General features: G+C 40.5%; 1 protein-coding gene across 4 annotated transcripts in view; it reads left to right on the top strand.

Moving 5' to 3' along the window:
- The window catches only part of RBMS3 (RNA binding motif single stranded interacting protein 3), a gene marked incomplete at its 3' end in the record, with an annotated part of 470,025 nt that overhangs the window by 334,273 nt on the left and 119,038 nt on the right, over nt 1-16,714 (top strand). The gene's annotated exons all lie outside the window — the stretch shown is intronic.

Genomic DNA, 16,714 nt, shown 5'->3' with positions numbered 1-16,714 from the left:
TTAGATTGAGCTTGAATTGCTGTAGTGTTTCCTCTTTGTTGCTCACAATTACAGCTTCCCACATTTTTATTTGTTTTTCTTACTGAAATGGAGAGCAGAATGAGAATGCATGTGGGCATGTTTACATATTATGTGCAAAATCTAGGTTGACTTATGCGTGTAAACAGTAGTTACATGTGAATCCTGATGATCGGAATTGGAAAAGTATGTCACCTTCAAGTCACACAAAATGTTGTGTTGCACTTATGGCCACTTGGAGTAGAATATTATTGCTGCTATTATTATTATTATTATTATTATTATTATTATTATTATTATTATTATTATTATTTGCATACCACCCTTCACCTGCAGATCTCAGGGCAGTTCACAACATAAAATTACAATATAAAAACCACAAAATGCATAGTAAAAATAAAAACAAAAAACCTCCTCCCAGGAGATCAAGGTTGTGTACATCTTGGCAAGTTGTAAACAATAAGCAGCAGATCTTGCCAATAGATTGCACATGATGGTGGTGCAGGGGCCCCAACGCGCCCAGGAAATCCTGTTAGCATCCCTGATGATGGCATCCAACCTTTCAGTGCAGAAAAAATACATCCATTGGAAGAGCCACTCAACCCACCCCACACCCTGGTTAAGTAAATATTAATTAACAATGTATGTGAGTAGATTCACATGTTATCCTAGGGAAACTCAAGATCGGTCACATAATATTGTAGTACAATTCTACATACAAAGATACCATCAGATGGACATTTGTTGTCTAGCACTTGCAGTAGTTGCGATATGAACCTGCCTAATATCATAGCTACACCCGATGGAAATGCGAAGGATAGCAATGATTTTGAGCAGATTTCCGGTCAAGAGAATCCTTGTCCTCTGTAAACAATCTCCCACATCACTCAGTAATAAAATGCTCTTAGCATATGTGAGTCAGCTGGCCGTAAATGCAGCAGCTTTATGACTTTTAAGTGTAGGATTTCCCCAAGTTTTATATGCATAATATTGAATTCAGAGTTCTCATCCAAAGGAAGTGTTGGTGGAACTGCACCATGCGTAAATTATCTAGAAACTATGGGCTGTTTTAAAAAAACAGAAAACTTACACAATGTTACCTACAACCCCAAAATCCAGCATTCATGCTACGGCAGAGCTTCCAGCAGCCAATGATGCTGCAAGAACTAAATTTACAGAGATCATGTTTGGGCTCAGGAACTATTTCAGTGTCCTTTAGCTTTTGGAGAACTGGGAGTGAGTGCAGGGAACTCAACTTCCAAGTTTTGACTTCTGAACAGGAACTCTAGAGTGGAGGCAAGGAAGGAATAAGGACAAGTGAATCTGTCATATTATGATTTCTCTCTTTCTCATTTTTTTTCCAATCTTGTCTTTATATCTCCATGGGTTTCTACATGGGCTTTCTTTCTTTCTTTCTTTCTTTCTTTCTTTCTTTCAAAAAGAGCTCATGAAAATTCACCAGTATTTTAGTGCAATTTTCTCCTGATATATGCATTAGTGTATTTTGCCTAAAATGCAAATTTTGTAAGCAATTTTCTGTAATGCACTTTTCTATATTATTGTTGCAAATATATATACATTTTTATGCACCTTCTATATGCATTTTTGCACACACATTCCTTGACTGGAGAACTGCATGGCAAAACTCCGAGAGTGGAAATTTTGAAGGATGGCTGGTTTTTTTCAATTTGCATATTATTTCAAGAACTGTCAGTTGGGTAATTTTGCTGTGAATTGTGAACGAAATTTCTGTCTTATTCCTAGCAAGGCCTTGGAATCCCTGAATGGGAGTTAAGCCCTCTTTCTCCTCACAGCTGCGTCAAACAGTGGGGATAATGCCCCACATCTTGCAGGTCTAAGCTTAAAATCCTATTGGATTCCTAAATGGTCAGCCTTTTGATGGGCAACAAGGATAAGAATTATTAAGCAAGTCAGTACTTAGACGAAGAATGGGGATAAACAGCAGCTCAGCACTTAACACATAGCACTATGATCAGCATTTTGAATCACCAGCCATTATGCCAACATTTTGATTAACGTATGAACATACCGTTTGGAAAATAGAACCCTTGAAAAGCTGTAGCCCTTGGCAGAACTACATCTCCCATAATTCCATTTTCTTTTCTACCATCGCAGCTGCTGTTGCCGCCACTGTTTAATAAGGCGTGTGCGTTGGGACATGGGGGCTAGCAGAAAAATGGTCCCTGGTTTTTCTGGAAGATCCCAGATCACTTCTGAATTAATCCTACGAGTTTAGGAGAGACCACCCATCTAAGATGCTGAACTCCCTGTTTTAGGAGGTTTGGCTATCCCCCAAACTCCCAGTTTTTTTATCACCATTTCTCCTCTGGCAGTCCTCTCATTTATCTGCTTCATATGTTTTCTTCCGCTTAGATCAAGTCTCTTAAGTTTTTCTTGCCTCCTTTTTGTATTTGATCTAGATGCATGGCATTTTTATTGATGTTGTGGTTAGGTTTTCATTTTGTTCCGCAATTTACCTTGGGCATATCCAGTCTGGAAGTGAAAAGTCAGTATAAAAGTATCTAAATGAGTAATAATATAAAAAGCTGGTGCAGAAAAATAGCAGCCTTGCTGTAGTCTTTTACCCTCTAGTGTCAAGTGGGGAAGAGGCATTTGTGAAGAGCTTTCTCACAAAAGGAGAAATTTGAATGAGGATATATACTGTATAAGTGTAAGCAGATAAACTAGGCTTTTTAATGTACCCTCCAGCTAATCTTCCTGATGGCACCTTTCTGTCTGTTTTGCAAAAAGGAACATTACATTTCAAGATTCCTTTATTAAATGCTTATCTCTCTTCCCCATATAGGTGTGTCTGGGTGCTCTGAGATGCTTATGTAGAAAATATTTTAAAGCAGTTACATTAGCTGTCTGTCATTAGGAAAATAAGGGTATGAAAACAAGAGAAAACTGCACCTCAATTACATAGTATATTTAAATTACAAATGTGCTTATATGCTACCTGGTAGAATTTGATTTTAATGATCACAGATTGGATTGATTGCATATGTGTACATGGTAGAAATCAAACCCCGTTTTTGAATTCTAATTTATCCAGTGGCTTTCTGCTTTCTTCACCCTCAGATATGCTTCTCAGTGGGATATTGTTGTATTCTAAAAATCCCCTGGAAAGTGACTCAGTGAACTCCCTCTAGCCTTGTAAGAGAGAATTGCGGATCTGTAAATATGATTGATTGGGAATGATCACCATTTCATTGATTTGTATAGGGCGAGCATTTGGGTGTAATTACCTAAGCAGGGTGCTGTCAAAATACATCTTTGAGACAGTTGTACTGTATTGGTTATTATACTCCTTAAGAGCTCACACAGCAAAAAAAGAAAGAAAGAAAGACCGAAGAAAAGAAATAACAATATTTAAGATACAGTGAAAAGTTATAAATTGCTCCATTCCCTGTTGGTGGGTTTAGCTTGTCCTTTACTTCCTCCAAGACGAGAGGGATGGGAAAAGGTTAAGTAGAAGTTTCTTTATATTCATGTAGTTTCCCCTCACAGCTTCTACTCAATTTATACATCTCTGTAATAAACCTGGATTTATGCCTCTCAGCAAAGATAGAAGCATTATGCTTTATCCACCTCCAGGCAATTACTGATCTTCCTGCATGGCGAGGCAAAGAGAATCAAGTCTCCCAGTGTATTTGGAAAGGCACAATCAGAGTCTGAAAATTATCCTCCCAGTGCCGCAATAATTGGCATGAAAGGGAAAATGGGCTCTAGTTATTTCTGTGACCTCTTTATGAATTTAAGTAGGAAATTCGGAAACTTGAGAGCATGAGACAGAGGGATATGTGTGTGTAAATAATAATAATACAGATATATATCAGTTTTTAGATATTAGCTGATATACTGACCAGCTGTCTGGCTGCGAGAAAAGATTTACCAATCAGTCAGAGGTTAAATACAGTCGCTTCACACTTTTCACCTGAATTCCTAGCGGACTGTTAGAAGAGTCTGTACAGAATGGAGCAGATTTCATGTTTGGGGAAACATCTTGTTTATTCCAGGTTTCCTCTCCTACTTGCTAACGAGCCTTTTAATGGAAACATGTAACCTTTCCAGTAGTGGATTTGACTCATTCCCCTCACGACGGACAGTTTCTCCCAAAGTTCTTTTTGCTTTTTGTCTTTGATCGCTCTCAAAATATGAGAAACTGGAGGGACAATAATAAGCAGCACCAAATATACCTTCCTTTTTTAAAACAACAACAGCAACAACAACCTGTATATTTAAATTGAATGGGAATTGCTATGTTTAGCCATATTATGAGGCCCTTTTGGTATTGATATTGAAAATCCATCTCATCCGGTTTTGGACATTTAATTTTGCTTCATATTCTTTCATAAGCTTGAATATTTCTCTTAGGCCTCTTAATGCCTTCTTCTGCTTTAATTATTGTTCCTAAGAAATAGCTTCAAAATGGGAAATTACACACTTAAGAGCAATATATTTCCGTAGAAAGAGTAACTGAAATAAAACTTAATATCCTGCTAGAAGATTTACTAGAAAGTTCTGTACTTGTAGCATCTTAGTTTTTTTATTTTCTTATCCTTAGAAACAAGAAGCTTTTCTCCTTTTTTTGCACATTTCTGTCTTCCTGCCTCTCACCCTAGCTGTTCAGATTGCTGTTTAATAGCGATACATTAGGAAGAATTACCATGAAGGACATCCTACCAGTTCTCTCTCCTGGAGGTAGTTTTCTTCCATATTCTGACATATCTAACAGTTTATCCTCTATCCATACCCATTATGCATTATAATACTTTAAAACCCACAGCTTACATGTGGGTTCCGTTCAGCCAGCTCTGAGGGCATTCTGGTGGTTCCATTACTGCGAAAAGTGAAGTTACAGGGAACCTGTGGAGCACCCTCCCATCAGAAGTCAAAAAGCAAAACTTTTTGTAGACATCTGAAGGCAGCCCTATTTTGACAAGCTTTTAAAAATGTTTGAGGTTCTGTTTTGTTCCTTTATATTTTGTTGGAAGACACCCAGAGTGGCTGGGGTAACCCAGTGTGATGGGTGAGGTATAAGAAATAAATTATTATTATTATTATTATTATTATTATTATTATTATTATTGCTTATATCCTACCCTTCCTCCTCAAGGAGCCCAGGGCTGTAAACAGACATACAATTCCAAATCAAAAGCAAAGCAGAAACAGATTAAAACATTCTTTAAAAATAATAATAAATAAAAACATACTTCCAATTCAATGATCTCAAGTTTTGCCAGGAACATTATTCAATGATGGCACCTGCTCAACACTGAATCTAAGCATTTTCTGCCTAAACTCTTTGCCAGTCAAATCGGCAAATTGGTTCATTCCCATTGTGTTGTACATGTGTTTCCCTTGTGCAGCTTCACAGTTGTGTTATTCAGTTGCTCTCCCGATACATGCGTGCAGTTCCATTTGTAACTGCAGATTGTATGTAACGGGGAAGTTTGGGCTAGCTGTAATCTCCATATTGGTGCAGAATTCAGTGGACAGGTTGCTCATAATTTTGAGTATATTACACTGATTGTGTCCCAAATGCACTGGCTGCCAATTAGTTTCCACCACCCTGCCCTCCCAAGAGGGTGAAACCAAGGCAACAGCAGGAGTAAACAAACCAGGCAGGACAAAGTTATGGGATTTAAACTTGGCCACAGCTTTTATTGATTACAGATGTTGGTAGGCTTTGGCACAAGCATTGGGTATATATCCATTATCAGCCTCCAGATGGAGGGCCGACACTTAAGCAGGGTTGTGCCAGGGGTGGAGGGCCACTTAAGACATGGATCTACTAAGGTGGCCCTCCCCAGGCAGCTGAGGGAAGCTGTATGGCCCATCTGCTCCACTCTTGGCTTCTGGACAGATACTTGCACATAGACTCCTCTAACGTGGTACCCCAAGATTGCACCTGGCTGCTTAAGGCTGGGGTGATAGTTTCTGGGTGGTAGTGTCAATATTTAGGTGGCATTTGGCTCTGCCCCCTGGCTTCTCGCAGCATCGCATGCGCAATGTCAGGGTCTTGTGGGACGTCATGTGCATGGCATCACGGCGTCACATGGCGTCGCACCCGGGCCCCCTCGATCCTCTTAAGAAGATGGCGCCTCTGTTGTTGTGGGTGTTTTGATGGACTGTAGGTTTTTTTAATTGGATTTTATGTTTGTTTTTTACTTCTTTACAGGGAAGCTGCCCTGTGGTCTGTGCAAAGAGTGTTATTATTGGTAGGAAGAGTGTTGGTTTTGGTATTAAGTAGTATATAACTATGTGAAATATGTAAACGGGGGGGGGGGTCACTGCAACTTTTGATGACATGCCCTGACACTGTTGGATGGCACGATGACATCACAGGCATGTATCGATGACATCATAGGCATGTATCATGGGAGCTATGGCAGGGCATGTATGAGGTAAACTGATTGAATAAAATGCAAGCATTTTCCCTGCTTAGTGTGTTGGTGAGGATAAAAAGGGTGTCAGAAATTGCTGCAAGTACGCCCCATTCAGACAGTGTTGTCTGTGAACATTTTGTACTGAAGGTAATTACTTCATTTTTAACATGAAGCTTCTGCTGCCATCATCTCTTTTTATTCCGTGTGTGTGTTTTCTTCTTCTCTTGTATTCTCCTCAGGCTTTCAAGTCATTTTAAAACATTTTGGATTTAAAGCACTGAGGAGTTAATAGAGCTTTAGTTATAAAATATTTACAATCAGAAACTGGATGATATTTCCCAGATTGCATGATCTTTTGAAGTTCAAATATGACTTAGATTTTCTTTTCAAAGAGCTCCTAATGGCTCTCCGTGAATGTCCCCTGACACTGTAAATCAGCTACGTCATATTGAGTCATCTTTTTTTATTATTATCAATCTTCCTTCCCCCCCTCCACCTCCTACATTAGTCTTCGTATTAGAGTATTGCTCAAGTTATAACATTTCCCCAGCACTCTCCCTAGATTAGAACAAAACCTTTCCTTGAAGGTTCAAAGGAATGTGAATAATTAAAGTTAAAAAGAAGTATGACACTTTTCAGAAGTTTCCATATTGGAGCCATTTTAATTGGCTTTCCACTGCAAAAAGAAATAGCTCTCTTCTCTGTATCTCTCTGTCTCTCTCTCACTCTTTCAAAAACAAAGTGTTCACTTGGCTAGTTATTTAGAAGTAATGATATTTTTTTCAATAATCGATCGAAGTGAACACAAACTCTTTAGCTTTGAAGAGCCAAGAGTCCCATAAGGACATGACTTTGTCAATGAATATGTAGCAATTGAAAGTCAGCAAGGAACTGTTGATTTGTTGGTGGCCATGTGTGGGAAGAAATATTCCTTTTTTATTAAAGATAAGACACAGCCTTGCAAGTGACATGATCCCCGAATTTATCTATAGTCTTGTCAGTGCCGTGCCAGACTCAAGCCTGAGAAAATGAGTCAGTTGCATGGTATGGATCTAGCTGGGGGTGCATCTAACCTGCAGGAAGTCAACTGCAGCTGTGATGGAAAGGTTCAGTTCTTGGACAGAATTATTTACATACTAAGTCTATTGTAAGTTCAGTCCCTTGAGCAGCAATGCAGATAATTTTTACAGCATAAATTATTATTTTTCAAAAGCATGCCATCCTGTAGAGTTGGAAGACAGTGAGCGCTTGCCCTTTTATTAAGCTATCTGAACAACAGTATCATTTTATACCCAGAAGTTTCTGCCAAATGTTTCCGTGCCCCATCCATTAGGCACCTGTTGTCTTCTCCCATGTTTTAAATTATCTTTTGATTGCTAGTTAATAGATCCCCCTTGGCCACTATTTGTTGCATGTTCCACAATGCATAATTTTGCTACTGGAGTCTCTGTCTCCTACGGTGCTCTGCAGCTTTTTCCTCGAAATATAGATGAGATCCATCAAAGGTGAGGGCAAGAAAGTGTGAAATGAACCACCATCCCAGTGCTGAAAAGTTTGCAATAGTTGAGGATTCACTAGCGCTGAGTAGAAAAGGGAAGGGCTCTCTCACACACACATTGAAGCTAGGGTGATCCATAGAAGCTGAATGTTGGAAAATTCAGGGGGAAATAACTTCACTCAGTGCATAGTTACACTATGGAATTTGGTACCACAAGATGTGCTGCCCATCAAGATGTGTGAGTTTAAAATGGGAATGTATAATTTTTTGAATGATGTACCTATCAGGGACCACTTGTCTTTCTTAGAATGGTTTTTATTAGTTGTTTGTTTGTTTTACACAAAATTTGACATTATTCAGTGTACTTTCAATATAATACATTTTGACTTCTCATCTTTATGTCCGTGATGTTTCTGTCATGGAATCTTTTACCTGCTGCCATAACTGCCGTTTCTTTCTTTTTTATTGTATTATAACTTATATCACAATCATTTCTTTCTTCTCCTTCTCTGGCCTGCTATTCAATTCCTGCTTGTGATTTCATTTAGCTATAGTTTCCCCGCCCCCCTCAAATAGTCCGAAAATAACCTCCACTCTTCAACAAAGTTCTCGTCTTTTTGATCTCTTATTTTTATGCTGTCAACTTCGCCATCTCTGCATAGTCCATTAACTATAAAATCCCTTCTTATTTTGTGGGGACTTCTTCTTTCCACTTTTGCGGATACAGAATTCTGGCTATGGTAGCAGCATACATAAACAGCATAACCATCTCTTTTGGAACCTCTGCGCCTCTAATCCCCAAAAGAAATGCTTCAGGCCTCTTGGGAATGACTATTTAAACATCTTTTTTTAAAAAAAATAATGTAGTGACTGCTTGTGTTGATGGTCATATATCCTATTACCTCCAGTAGCAGAGCCAGTACACTTCTGAATTTCAGTTGCTGAGAGTCACAAGCAAGAGAGTGCTGTTGCGTTCATGTCCTGCATGTGGATTTCTCACAAGCATCTGGCTGGGCGCTTTGATGCGGTCCAGCAGGGCCCTTCGTACAGTCTTGCAATTTTCATGAGCACGTTATTCTCCCATCAGCACCAGCCATAGCTGTCAACCGCCCCTTATTTGGCGGGAAAGTCTCTTATCCCAGCGCTGTGTCCCTTATTGATGATGTCCCTTAAATTTCCCGGGTTTCAAAGGAAGCAGCTCCTCTCCCTTCCTGCCTGCTGGCCAGGGAGGAGGGAGGCTCCAACTGTGTTGCTTGGCTGTGTTGCTCACCCAATAAGGAGTCTCAGAATGACTGGGGGGTGGAGCTTGCATGCCTTGTGCCGATCAAATCGGCTGCGTTGCCTGGGGACTCGCCTTTGCTCAGCGCTTCCCAGCGGAGAGGTGATGGTGGTTTCCCTTGCTGCATCCCCTTTGCTGGGTTGCTGTGCTGTGGGAACCACCACTTGAGGCTTCGTTTGGCTGTTGGCTGGGCTTTCTGCCTTTGGCTTGGAGGGGCTCAGAAGTTGAACATACCTGTGCTTGGAAAATCCCTTATTTTCGCTGCTGATCCCTTATTTTTGAGGCTGCTGGTCCCTTATTTTCAAATCTGTAAGTTGACAGCTATGGCACCAGCGCTCTACTTTTGGTGGTTTTTGAGGAGTCCAAAGAGCACCACAGTGTTAGCACATTTTGTGGAGGGTGGAGAAAACACAATCCTGTTGCCAAGACGGCCAGGGGGAGACCCCTTGCCTTATCTCTCTGCAGTAAAACATTTCCATTGCCACGATAGATCATTGACTGGAAGGACAGGCATCTTACTTCTTTTTAATCAAGCAGCGGAGAACAGGAATGCATTAACTGCAAGCAGCCATGAGCAACACCCCAAAAGGTATGGTTGGGAGTTTTTCAAAGCACCTGTTTTGCACTCTCCAGCTCAAGTGCTGTTTATGCACTGAATGTTTGCAGCTGCGATCTTTCGACTGGGCGCCTGTGGTCCCAATCATAGGATTTCATCATACGGCTGGCTGAAATGCTGAACCACTCAGCGCCATAGTAAAGGTAAAGGGACCCCTGACCATTAGGTCCAGTCGTGACCGACTCTGGGGTTGCGGCGCTCATCTCACTCTATGGGCCGAGGGAGCCGGCGTTTGTCCACAGACAGCTTCCGGGTCATGTGGCCAGCATGACTAAGCCGCTTCTGGTGAACCAGAGCAGCGCACGGAAACACCATTTACCTTCCCACCGGAGCAATACCTATTTATCTACTTGCACTTTAACGTGCTTTCGAACTGCTAGGTTGGCAGGAGCTGGGACTGAGCAATGGGAGCTCACCCCGTCGCGGGGATTCGAACCGCCGACCTTCTGATCAGCAAGTGGTTTAACCCACGCCATAGGAAATGCCAATAACCTGCAGAAACACACTTATATGTATACATGCAGCGAAAGGCCTTTGTCAAAGCATGGCCACTCTTTCGCAAATGAAAAGTAGCCTTTGGCATGGAAGGAATAATGACCAGTTCCGAAAGCAGAGGAGCTGCCATACTGAAAGATCAGCTCTTCGCAGAAGCGGCAAGTTAAAGGCAACACATGTTAGGGATTGCTGGTGGTTTCCAACTTCCTTTGCTTTCTCGTATAAAATACACATCATGAAAATAAACCAAAGGTTGAAATGACTTGGTGGTTCTATCTTGGCATAAATTGTGTGGGAACGAGTCATAGGGTGGGCTGCAGCGCTTCAGAATTCCATTAGCGAGTGAGCTGGTGACTCCTAGCCAAAGTATAGAAAAATTGGTTTAATTTTCATGTCTTCAGTAAGTGTCTAAGTTCCTTCCTGTCTGTAAGCTAATGGCTACATTAATTATTGACTTCAGTGCACCTTAGGGGGAAAATGTTTAGGATATTGGCCAGCGGTGAAGGCAAGAAATTGTTTTAGCAGTCCTCTGAACTGGTCAGACATTTCCAGTTCCTGTGTTTATATAAGGGAAACCCCGCCCCACCCGCATTGTTCTTCATGTTATCAGATTTTATCAATATTGCAATTATTACCATTTTGTAATTGTGTGGTCTTGGATGGCCTCGGTGTTTTAGCATGCTCGATTTAATGCAGAAAAATTAAGAGGTTTCGATGGAGTGAAAATCCCAATCTGAGGGTTATAATTATTATATTTTACCTCACTAGTATTGCTTATCCCCTCCCCCTGAAAAGGCATCTTACCCTTGGCTAGCCCCCATTCTGAATAGTTGTAAGCATTCTGCAGAGAATCATTTCCTTAAAAAATAGTTAATCCATTCAACTCATTAACATTTTCTTTCTCTTTGTCAAAACTAACAGCTCATATTTCAAAGCTTGTGTATCAGGCTATTTTGTTCTAACTGCCCATTCTTTATTTCCTGCCTTCTTTTGCAATGTTTGCCTGATTGCTTGTAAGAGCAAGAGGGATGCATTTATTTGGAGATACATTTCTCTGTGGTTTTTTCCCTGTTACTGAATAGTAGTATTATCTTAGGATTCCTGCTTATAGCATTTGCTTATTCCACCACATTATTATTATTATTATTATTATTATTATTATTATTATTATTATTATTATTTCTTTCTGTGTGGTTGCGCATAGATGTTGCAGAAACCTAAGCACACTTACTAAGTATTAGAGTAGACGATTGCAATTAATGCTCCAAAGTTAGTCGGCTCTATTGATTTCAATCAATCTACTCTGAGTATAGCTGGCATTGGATACAGCCCTGGACACTTGATTTGCCCTACATTTTCAGAATAAAGTACTAGATTGTGCTACAAACATGTGCAGCACCATTTGGAGATGTTGGAACATAGGAAGGTATGCTGCCATGTTTCCTAGCATTTCTAAATTCTGCCAGGCATGTTCAATGAAGGCTGGCTAGCGTGTCTAACAAGAACATTCTCAGTTTCCCCCACCCCAGTAACTACCAGGGAAGTGAGCAACAGGAAGCACTTCTGTTCTGCATAGCAGTTCACTTGAGACCGTAGTCAAAGGCTTTATTACTTTGCAAAACTTTTCAATGATGTTCAATTAAAAACACCCAGGTTCTTCATTTCTGGAGTGAAATGGGAGTGGGATATCATGCCCCTCAGAGAACAATCAGAGTGGACCTATCACTATCTGCGAGTGGCCGCCAAGAACGTATAAGACCAGTCCTGAAATCATTGGCTCCCAGTACGTTTCCAAGCACAATTCAAAGTGTTGGTACTGACCTTTAAAGCCCTAAACGGCCTTGGTCCTGTATACCTGAAGGAGCGTCTCCACCCTCATTGTTCAACGCGGACATTGAGGTCCAGCGCCGAGGGTCTTCTGGCGGTTCCCTCATTGCAAGAAGTGAGGTTAAAGAGAACCAGGTAGAGGACCTTCTCGGTAGTGGCACCCGCCCTGTGGAACGCCCTCCCATCAGATGTCAAAGAAATAAACAACTATCTGAGTTTTAGAAGACATCTGAAGGCAGCCCTGTTTCAGGAAGTTTTTAATGTTTGATGTTTTATCATGTTTTTAATATTCTATTGGAAGCCGCCCAGAGTGGCTGGGGAATCCCAGCCAGATGGGCAGGGTATAAATAAAAAATTATTATCATTATCATTATTATACCTTTTCCAATTTATCATTATTATACCTTTTTCCAATTTATAGACCTAACATAAAAATAGCTAAGATGCTTTAAAAAGCAGTACGAAAGAACATTGGGAAAAGGGGGGTTGAAACTATACAACATTAATACCTACGGTGGAGACTTTTTCTCCAGCTACAAAAGATTGTCAAAATAAAAATGTATTCAATTTATTTCAGGAAACTGAATATAGTAGGCACACATTGTATCTCCACAGGAATGCTGTTCCATAGAACAGAGACAAGTTGCTGTGGAGCAGGCTTCTGATATTTTGGGGACTTTAAGGAAAAATTATCCAGCAGAATGCAGTGCCCTGGGTGTATAAGGGATAAGGAGGTCTCTCAAGTGATCTGTCCTCAGTTATATAGCACAACAGGCTATTTCAAGGAGCACAATGGTCCTGAAACACCATTGCCATCACATTGCCTCTCAGCCATCACATTGCCTCTCAGCCATCTCCCTCTCCTGTCCCTGAGTGTGCTGTTGGGGAAAGCAGTGCCAAAACAACAGTACGCCAGGGAAAGATTGATGTTTCCTAGGATACAAGAATATACCAGGGTTGAAAAGGCAGTATCCTTAATCAGGTACTAAATATAAGGATTCCCTGTAAAGGACCATGTCTCTGAAAGTAAGAAGAGAAAAATGTGGGATGGAAGGCAAGAGATTGAGACAATGAAGTTAACAGTGGCTGCAACTCTATTTGATTTGCAATCTATAATCTAATTTTCAACGTGTTCCTCAAGGAGCAGGTGCTCATTTTCCCCTACTATCCAGAGTCTGTTGAGTGAAATCTCTCTCGGTCCCACAAAGCACCCTGGTCTATCAAATAGGACGCATTAAGGGAAGCTAATCCATCTGCTTAACCTCTTGTGTACTATTTTGGGTAATCTCCAAATCCGTTGTGCCTCTTTCCCCAAGCGCTGTTGTATAAAGATGCAATATGCTGCTCTCTTCGTGATCTTATCAGCTGCCAAGAAGAAGAAGGAAATAGCTGGATTGTATTGTGCATCTGTGTAATTTTATTCCCCCTTCAAAGGAACAGCCCCACTTTTGGTTGTGACTGCTGGTACCCCACGGCACATTTCTTTCCAGTGGAGGCTTCTGTGAGTAGAAAGGGGGGCAGAGGGGACTTTCCTTAATCCACTCTTATCTCTGCCAGCCCCTATATCCTTTATCTTCTCTAGGGAGTTGGGTCACCCTTTGTAACTGCAGGGAAAGTGGTGGGAAGCTGCAGGAGAAAGGGTGTTTTTTGGGGGGAGGGGGAGCCCAAACCATAGTTGTCAATGTTTCCCCCTTTTTATGGGAAATTCCCTTATTCCGAATAGGATTCCTCGCAAGAAAAGGGAAAAGTTGACAGCTATGGCCCAAACACAAGCCTCCACCTGACAGAACCCTTCACTGGATCAAAGAGTTTTCCATCAGCAGATGTCTATGGCAGTGGTACCAGCTTTTGACCTTGGGCTAGTCACACTTCTTTGAAGTCTCTCAGCCCCACTCACCTCACAGAGTGTTTGTTGTGGGGGAGGAAGGGAAAGGAGATTGTGAGCCGCTTTAAGGCTCCTTAAGGGGAGTGAAAGGCGGGATATCAAGTCCAAACTCCTCCTCCTCCTCCTCTTCTTCTTCCTCACCTGCACTCCAAGAAAGCTTCTCTAGTGGTTTGGGGGGGGGGTCCTCCTGAACAATGTTGGATGCTGCTAAGGATTGGGGGAAATCTCCCTAAATCAAGCTCTCCCAGAATAAAAGGATAGGATAAGGTCTATTCTTTCCAATGATACGCTTCATCTCACTTATCATAGCATCCTAGGCATTATTATTTTGGATATTTAATATATATGATTTCAAGTTAGTCCCTTTCTACTATCTGTCACTGTTACATTTAAGATATAACTTTTCACTTGTGGTTGGCTATACAAGCTGGCAACCAGTGATAAAGCGGGATATCAAATTCAAATCCAAACTCTTCTTCATATTTGCATTTTTTGAGTATCAAAAGTACCACCCTCTCTGGTCACTTCTCTCTCTCAGATCATTCCCCAGAAAGAGAGAGCGCATACACAGAGACTTCCCCAAGGGATCTGTATAAAAGTCAGATCCAGTAGAATCAATCTGAACCTTGAAAGGAACTTAGATCTGAAAGAAGACATGGGAAAGAGTGTAGCTCATTTGTCATTATAGTTGAAGTGGAAAACTATGGTTTAACTGAGCTCTCCAAACCAGGATTGCAAACCATGGTTTGATATTCGTGTTCAGTCCTGGTTTGGAGGACTCGCTCAAACCAGTTGGATCTAAAAACTATTATTTATAAAAATAATAATAATATTTTATTACTTATACCCCGCCCATCTGGCTGGGTTTCCCCAGCTACTCTGGGCGGCTTCCAACAGGAGATTAAAAATACATTAAATCATCAGTCATTAAAAAACTTCCCTAAACAGGATCAAGCCAGGTTGTTTTATTAACCTGTTCACTCAAGGGGAGGAGGGAAGGGATGCTTGAAGGCTTAGGACTTGTCTCCAGCACCCCCCGATGGTTTGGAAACATGACAGCAGCCCATGGTATGCTAGCACCATGGCTGAATGAAGACTGAACCCCAGTCTCCCTTGCCCAGGTCATCATACTATTCCATGTCCCACTACCAGTAAACATCATGGCTTGAAGTGGGAAACTATGGTTTGACTGAGATCTCCAAACCAGGACTTCAAACCATGGCTTGATATTTGTGTTCAGTCCTGGTTTGGAGGACTTGCTCAAACCAGTTGGATCTACAAACTAATAATAATAATAATAATAATAATAATAATAATAATAATAATAATAATTTATTACTTATACCCCACCCATCTGGCTGGGTTTCCCCAGCCACTCTGGGCAGCTTCCAACAGGAGATTAAAAATACATTAAATCATCAGTCATTAAAAAACTTCCCTAAACAGGATTCAATGACTTTGAAGTCCTATTCACTTGACTGTGCTTGCTTTGATTTTTGAGTATTATTTCAGCAGTACTTATGGTAAATAAATGTCCATGGTATGAAGAGTTCAAGAAGATATTTAAGAGTTCAGTTTCCAAAAACCGGAAGCATATTTGCTGGGCTTAATATCCAGTGACATCCCCAAGGATAAAAGGTATATATTCCTTTATGCAACAGCGATGGCTAGATTATTAGTGGCAAAAAAATGGAAAACAGAAAAAATACCAGAAATCTCAGAATGGCGAGTAAAAATCTGTGAATTTTCTGAGATGGCAAAACTAACAGCAACAATTAGAGGCTGTTCTAATCAAAAAAATTCACAAAGAGTGGGAGTGGGTAAGGAAATATATGAAAAGATTTGGTTTTGGAGCTCAAATTTAATATTCAATAGTTAAAGTGTGCAAGGATATAAGACGATATCATAACATATATGGAACAACAAATACAAACCTCTGTCAACACAACGAGAAGCAATATTATGTAGAGAAGATCTCAATTGGGTGAAGGGAAGTAACGGCATAGGGGGAGGGAGGTATAGGGCAGTATTTGGAAAATTGTTAAGGATATATATGTGATTTAAGAGGTCAAGAACAAGGAGTCAAAAGAAGGAGACTAACATTAATGAACAGTAAAATAAGGAAATCTGAGAAGAATTTGGTACAAATGAAAACATTTGAGTCATGTTCTTGCTTGTATTTTGGTTTATTTTGGTTTTAAAGTCTTCTGTTGTAAAGATTGTATATAAAATGAATAAAACACAAAAAGTAAAATGAATGAATGAATGAATGCCCATGGTACATGTACACACACACACACACACCAAAAATTGAGGATGAAAACTCCTGATTTTATTTCTGCAAAACGGGAGGCAGTGAATATCCTCTTCTCTCAGTTACCTTGGCAAAAACTAAAAATGGCAACGGCGTCACCAAACATTCAAACTACTCTCTGCAACAGTACAGCGATGTTTGCAATGCAACAATGGACGGTTCAAGATCAAGCCCCCGCAACAATTTAAATGCGGCTGAGATATTTATTTATTTTTTAAGTGCTCTTGGAAGAAAGGAATCCATCCCAAGTCAATTTAAGCGTTGCTTGTTCTCTTTAAATATTTAATTACATTAATTTTTCAGAACAACAAAACAAACATTCATCAAGTGAAACTAAGCATGTCACCCTCAGATCTCTACATCTGTTGC

Source organism: Podarcis filfolensis, assembly GCF_964270895.1.
Source record: "Podarcis filfolensis genome assembly, chromosome: 12".
Classification (NCBI taxonomy): domain Eukaryota; kingdom Metazoa; phylum Chordata; class Lepidosauria; order Squamata; family Lacertidae; genus Podarcis; species Podarcis filfolensis.
This window is presented reverse-complemented; position numbering and strand designations above follow the sequence as displayed.